The sequence below is a fragment of the Trichechus manatus genome, unplaced genomic scaffold (genome assembly GCF_000243295.1).
Source record: "Trichechus manatus latirostris isolate Lorelei unplaced genomic scaffold, TriManLat1.0 scaffold00059, whole genome shotgun sequence".
Taxonomy (NCBI): domain Eukaryota; kingdom Metazoa; phylum Chordata; class Mammalia; order Sirenia; family Trichechidae; genus Trichechus; species Trichechus manatus.
The window spans coordinates 7598904-7606572 of NW_004443995.1; positions in this window are offsets into that span (position 1 = coordinate 7598904).

The following is a 7669-nucleotide window of genomic DNA, read 5'->3' on the forward strand; positions in this document are numbered from 1 at the left end:
ACCGAGGAGTAACCAACCAAGGCCCAAACAAAAATTTCTCAGGAGAGATCTTGTTAGAAATGGGTTTTAAGGAGAAGTTTGTTAGAGATAGGATGGGAACAGGAGAGGCATTTTGAGCAGTGAGAGCAACATGTGTCTAAACTCTGAAGGATGAATGAGCTTGGTGTGTTTTGGGAAAGGAGAGATGTGACAGGAAATGAAGTCGGGAGGATGGGTGGGGCTAGGTTTTGAAGGGCATATTATTGCAGGCCTAGGATTTGAGCCAAGGATACCGGTGGCAGAATGATTAAGTGCTCGGCTGCTAATGGAAAGGTCTGCATTTGGAGCCCACTCAGTGGGAGAAAAGACCTGGCAACCTGCTCCCGCAAAGGTTACAGCCTGAGAAACCCTATGGGGCAGTTCAGGTCTCTGTGAGTTGGAATCAACTTGATGGCACACAACAACGACAATTTAAACCTATATGTAAGGGAAAGCTAATGGTGATTTTAAAGCTGGGGGTGGGGAAGAGATGAGTCATGACCAGATCTTTCCGTAAGAAAAATAAAACTGGTAGAGGAGACTGTGGAGAGAATGGTGGCAGAGAGATAAGTGACGAGGTTGTCTAGGAAAGACTGTGAAAATGGCCTGGCAGTGTCTAACCTCCTCTAACTTCACAAGGGGAAAGGAGAATCAAGATCAATAGCTACAGGTTGATTCCTATGAGGCGGAGATCAGACATGCCTCCTCTCTTGGCCATCTTTACCAATTCTGACACCAACCATCCCTCCCACAGCACTTTGTACTTGTCTGCTTGTTCAATAATTCATTGTAGTGGCCACACAGAATTCACAGACAATATTCACCATTATGGGGTTTATTAGGGAAGTAACAGGTTACAATTCAGGATCAGGAACAATCAGGATACAGTTCTTCCATCAGGACAGCCTCTTTTCAGCTGTGCTCGCAGACACACCTCTCTCTGGCGCTAGGCCTCTGCCCTGCTGAGGCAAGTTTTACAGAGTTCTTTTTGCCACTGCCGTTAAGTCCCCAGAGGCACCTCGGACACTGAACTTTCTCATGCCGTTGGCCAGGTCTCTCCTGCCACCGCTTCTCACCATCTTCTGGGTTACAGCTCTCTCTCTCTCGGTCTCCTGATTTCAGGAGCTTCTCAGTGCAGGGATCCTTGGTCCAAAGGACATGCTGTCTGCTCCTGGCTATTCTTCCTTTGGTGGTGGTAGTATCTTCTCCTTCTTGTCTCTGGTATGGCTCATTTCAAGCCCAGTGGGATGGCAAAAACTGACCAATCCTCTTGGTGAGACACAATTACCCTATTTGCATGGTCCCATCCAATCACTTGGGTGGGAGTTACAAAACCAAGTGAGAAAGGCCACACAAAAGTGATCCATTGCACTGCAGAGATGGTCCAAGTAATAGATGTTGGGGCCTAAATTAGGTCAGTAGTGAAGCATGAAGTGTGAATGAAAGAGGGATGTTACAGCAGTATTTCTCCAAAGTTCAGTGTTCGAAACACCAATCCTGAATGATTTACCTTGACAAAAGAGTTCTCTGGTCAAATAAGTTTGAAAAGAATGCATACTGTATTTTCTTCCTGGAGATTCATATTGTACATTAGTATATTGAAACCTTTGAGAAATACTGCCTTAAAGAAATCTGTTTTCTGTTTTTAACCTGGTGGCTTAGTGGTAGAATCCTTGCCTTCCGTTCCAAGTTCAATTCCTGGCTGATGCACCTCAAGCACTTCTAGGGAGAAAGGCCTAGTCATCTACTTTTGAAAAATCAGCCAGTGAAAATGCTACGGATTACAACAATCTGATCCCATTGTGCATGGGCTCACTAAGAGTTGGGTGCTGACTCAACAGCAGCCAACAACAACAATCTCTAAGTCATTTGAATAAAGAGCCTCCACTTTTCATATTATGCCAGTTATTGTCCTTAAGACTAGTGTTCCTTTTAACATATTTTGGAAGAACATTATATGACTGCGTTCAGTGCCTGGGCAGAACTTTGGGTTGTCCCCTTTGGGAAGAGGAAGAGTGTGTTCTGTCAGGGAACAAGAATGAAAATGAGATTGTTGGTAAAGTTCCTGAGGTTTCTAGACTGGGAAACTGGGCAACATCATTAAATTTAGATAGGAATTAAAGGGGAGAAGCAGGTTTTGGAAGGAATTAAAGGGGAGAAGCAGGTAGGGAAAGGGATGGGGAAGATAATGAATGGTTTTAGACCTGTTAAGTAGACATGCGTATGGAAATAACCATTAGGAAGCTGCAAATGGAGATCTAGAGTTAACGAGAGAAGTAAGCTAAGATTGAAGATAGATGTTTGAGGATCACTGCTGTACAGAAATTGTGGACTTTATGGATTCAGTCAACATTTATGCTGTTGAAAAAAGGTATTTGCAATGAAGGTCTTGCAAAATTCTATCATGCAATCTCCAGCGTCTTTCTATCACCAAGGCCACATTTTCCCACTACCAATCCTTCTGCTTTGTTTCCAATGTTCACATTCTAATCGCCAATAATTATCAATGCATCTTGATTGCATGTTGATCAGTTTCAGACTGCAGAAGTTGGTAAAAATCTTCAATTTCTTCATCTTTGGCCTTAGTGGTTGGTGCCTAAATTTGAGTAATAAAAGTATTAACTGGTCTTCCTTGTAGGCTTATGGATATTATCCTATCACTGATGGCATTGTACTTCAGGATAGACCTTGAAATGTTTTTTTTGTTCATGAACACGACACTATTTGTCATGGTTTGAATTATGTCCCCCCAAAAAATGTGTGTATCAGTTTGGCTAGGCCATGATTCCTGGTATTGTGTGATTTTCCTATATGTTGTAAACCTGCCTCTATGATGTTAATGCGGGAGGATGGGTGGCAGTTGTCTTAGTAAGGCAAGACCTGATCTACAAGACTGGATTGTGTCCTGAGGCAATCTCTTGAGATATAAAAAACAGAAGTAAGCAGTGAGACAAGGGGACCTCACACCATCAAGAAAGCAGTGCCGGGAGCAGAGCGCGTCCTTTGGACAGGGGTCCCTGTGCTGAAAAGCTCCTAGTCTGGGGGAACACTGATGAGAAGGACGAGAGAGAGAGAAAGACTTCCTCTGGAGCTGACACCTTGAATTTGGACTTTTAGCCTACTTTACTGTAAGGAGATAAACTTCTCTTCATTAAAACCATCCACTTGTGGTATATCTGTTGTAGCAGCACTAGATGACTAAGACACCATTCTTCTTCAATTTGTCGTTCCCTGTATAGCAAACCATATGATTGTCTGATTTAAAATAACCAATACTAGTCCATTTCAGCTCACTAATGCCTAGGATCTCAATCTTTATGCATTCTGTTTCATTTTTGACAACTTCCAATTTTCCTAGATTCATACTTCGTACATTCCATGTTCTGAGTATTGTTTGTAGTTGTTTCTTCTCATTTTGAGTCGTACCACATCAGCAAATGAAGGTCCCAAAAGCTTGACTCCGTCCACATCAAGATCGACTCTACTTTGAGGAGGCAGCTCTTCCCCATTTGTATTTTGAGCGCCTTCCAACCTGAGGAGCTCATCTTCTGGCACTACATCAGACAATGTTTTCCTGCTATTCATAAGGTTTTCACTGGCCAGTTTTTTCAGAAGTAGACTGCCAAGTCCTTCTTCCTAGTCTGTATTAGTCTGAAGCCTGTCCACCATGGGTGACCTTGGTGGTATTTGAAATACCAGCAGCATAGCTTCCAGCATCACAGCAACACCCAAGCCACCACAGTACGACAAACTGACAGACACATGGTGGTATACACACACACACACACGCATGCACACACACACACACACACACACATATCTCTCAAATATCTTTGGTTTCTTCCCTTCCTTATTCCATTACTTATTATGAAATTGTCTTAGTCATCTAGTGCTGCTCCAACAGAAACACCATGAGTGGATGGCTTTAACAAAGAGAAGCTTATTTTCTCACAGTCCAGTAGGCTACAAGTCCAAATTCAGGGTGTTAGCTCCAAGGAAATGCTTTCTCTACTGGCTCTGGAGGAAGGTCTGTGTCATCAGCCTTCCCTTGGTCTGGAAGGTCCTTGTGATGCATCAGTCTTCCCTTGGTTTGTGAGCATCTCAGTGCAGGAACCTCAGGTCCAAAGGATACACTCTGCTCCCGGCACTGCTTTCTTGGTGGTATGAGGTTCCCATGTGTCTCTGCTTGCTTCTCTCTTTTATATCTCAAAAGAGATTGGATCAAGACACTATCTAATCTTGTAAACCTCATCAGCATAATCTCATCACGCTGATAGAATTTATAACGTGTAAGGAGATCACATATAACCTCATCATAGTGATAGAGTTTACAACACATAAAATCACATCAGAAAATCATACAGTACTGGGAATCATGACCTAGCCAAACTGACAGATATTTTTGGAGGACACAACTCAATCCATGACAGAAATATATGAAATATAAGATGGAAACAGAGCTAGTGTTTTTGGTTGTATGCATGTGAGTTCTATCATGTTAGGCACAAGTATGGCTTTATAATTGTCTTTATGTAGAGATTAAGTATGGTTTAAAAGATGGGTATAGGTGCCAAGTTGACAAGGGATGGACTGTGATGGTTAAGATTATGTGTTAACTTGCCTAGGCCATGATTCTCAGTGATTTGGCAGATATTATGTAATAATCCTCCATTTTGTAATCTGATACGAGCAGCCGACCAGTTGAAAGGTGAGTTTCTCTGAGGGTGTGGCCTGCACCCAAGATATGTGGATGTTCTGGCACAGCTCATCCTCTCTCAATTCTGCATCCAACTCGTCATCCTCTGACCTCCTGTTCATGGGACGTAAGCCAGCAGCCTGCTGTCTGACCTGCAAATTTTGGGTTTGTCGGCCCCTGCAACCACATGAGTCAGGAGAAGCCTCCAGCCTGATGCCTGACTCATGGATTTGGGACTTGCCAGCTTCCACAACTGAATGAGCCATTTCCTTGAAATAAGTCTCTCTCTGTATATATTTATATATATACCCTTCACAAGTTTTGTTTCTCTAGAAAACCCAGCCTAAGACAGTGTTCTTTTTGCTTGCATACAATGCATGCCCATGCTTTTGTTGTTGTTAGGTGCTGTTGAATCTGACTCATAGCGACCCTCTGTACAATAGAACAAAACACTGCTTGGTCCTGCACCATCCCCACAATCATTGTTGTGCTTGAGCCCATTGTTGCAGCCACTGTAGTGCCTTCCAACCTGAGGGGATCATTTTCCGGCACTGTATCAGACAGTGTTCCGCTGCTATTCATAAGGTTTTCATTGGCCAGTTTTTTCAGAGGTAGATCGTCAGGTCCTTCTTCCTAGTCTGTCTTAGTCTGGATGCTCAGCTGAAAGCTGACTGCATTGGGTGATCCTGCTGGTATTTGCATACCGCCGGCATAGCTTCCAGCATCACAGCAACATGTAAGCCCCCGCAGTACGACAAACTGACAGACGTGTGGGGGACAATGCATGCCCATATTTTTCTTAATAGAGCAAATTCAGGAAAAACGTAAAATGATTTCCTCTTGGAGTATATACTTTACAGCATCACTTAACTAGTTCTATTGTCATTCTTCCAACAATTTATGACTCTTGATGAATTAGAAATCACATTTAAAAGTCAGTTTTTCTACTATATACTAAATGTTTATAATTACCGTGTAATATATAGTATTCAGCTACTTGTATATTCCCTTGTGGATAATAAATATTTAGATCTAATTTTTACTCTTTTAAATTTGAAAACAGGCTTTAGTTAAACTTGACAAGATATCACGATATCCGTGGTCAAGCACCTATATTTACTGTTGGTACTGAATTGTGCTTTAATCAGTCTGGAAAGGGTTAGATGCTGTGTGTGTGTGTGTGTGTGTGTGTGTGTGTGTTTGTACTCCAAATCACAAGTCTTTTTTTAAAATACAAAATGTAATGAATTTTAATAATGCTTTAAAAGAATTACATATTTGGAAAGCACTGGAGAAACCTATTTAAAAAATGACTCTGTGCTATCTTTCCTTCTTTGTGAGGAGTCCTGGTGGTGCAGTGGTTAAGCGCTTGGCTCTTAGCCTAAAGGTCAGTGGTTCAAACCCACCAGCTGCTCTGCAGGAGAAAGCTGTAGTAATCTACTTCCATAAAGATTTACAGCTTTGGAATCCGTATGGGTCATTTGTACTCTGTTCTGTAGAGTCACTGTGAGTTAGAATCGACTTGAGGGCAATGAGTTTGGTTTTCTTGGGTTGTTTCTTTGTACATTGTGATGAATACTTACCAGTGTTGATCAACAAAGTTCATAAAATCTTCTACTTGATATTTTAATGATTTCAAGAATACATATGATAGTAAGAGACATGTTTAAACTGTTATTTACTCATTCCCATAAAATTATTTGGAAGAATTTATGGCCAGGATCTATAATAATTTATAAGAAAATAATTTATAAGAAAGATGGAAGGTAGAATTTTCTTTTCAAGGAGGTGGAAAATTATGTTGAATTTGGTATTATAAAATAATCTTTTTTTTTTTTTTAATGTTGAAACTTGAAACATACTCGTCTCCCTCCTTGTATAGAATCAAAGCCTTGCTGAGGAATTTCTAAAGGAGTGATTAAATTTGGGATAGTGTCTTTAGAGATAATCATACTTAAAGAATTTTGTAACTACTCGTCTGCTTTTCTTAGTTTCTTCTTGGTTTAGATTGGTATATTTTTTTTTCCCATTTCTTGCCAGGAATTTTTTTTTTTGCTTGCCAATGTTATTACAGAAAGAGCCTAAACAGAATTCTCAAAATTAGCAAATGAATAGAAAGAATTCTGTATCTGAGTAACAGATGTCTCAAACATACCTCTTTCTTCTTTATGTTGCTTCTGTTTTTGTGCTGACCATCCTAGTAAACTCTGAAATAGAAAGATGCAGGGTGGAGACTTGGAGTGAGGTAGAAAATCATTGTATCTAGTATTATGGGGTACTAGGAGCAGTAGCGGTTTAGTGGTAAAATTCTCGCCTTCCATGCTGGAGACCCAGGTTTTATTCCTGACTAATGCACCTCATGCACAGCCACCACCTGTCTTTTCTGGAAGTTTCCATGTTACTATGATGCTGAACAGGTTTCAGCAGAGCTTCCAGACTAAGATGTTCTTGGAAGAAAAGCCTGGTGATCTAACTTCTGAAAATCAGCCAGTGAAAACTCTATAGATTACAATGATCTGATCCACAACCAGTCATGGGGATGGCACAGGACTGGGCAGCGTTTTGTTCTGTTATGCATAAGGTTGCCATGAATTGGTGGCTAACTCAAAGGCAGCTAACAACAACAACATTGAAGTAGCCGTAAGGTTAATTACCTTTTAATGAGTTAATAGTATCTAAAATACAAAAATTATTATAACATTGTAAATGATTTGGAGACACTTGAAAGGCAGTCTACTAGCTCTGTTATTACCCAGAGGACAATTTAGGGACTAACAGAAATCTTAGCACAGACTAGAAATTTGTAGAGGTTTTCTGATTAAGTATATTTGTTTCTATGTTTTGCACTTGACAAAGAACACAGCTAGAAAAGAGGTAAAAGGCTAGTTAAATGTTTTACAGTAGGTCAGGGTCATTCCATAAGCTTTATGGCCTGCTAAATAATGCCAGCTCCCC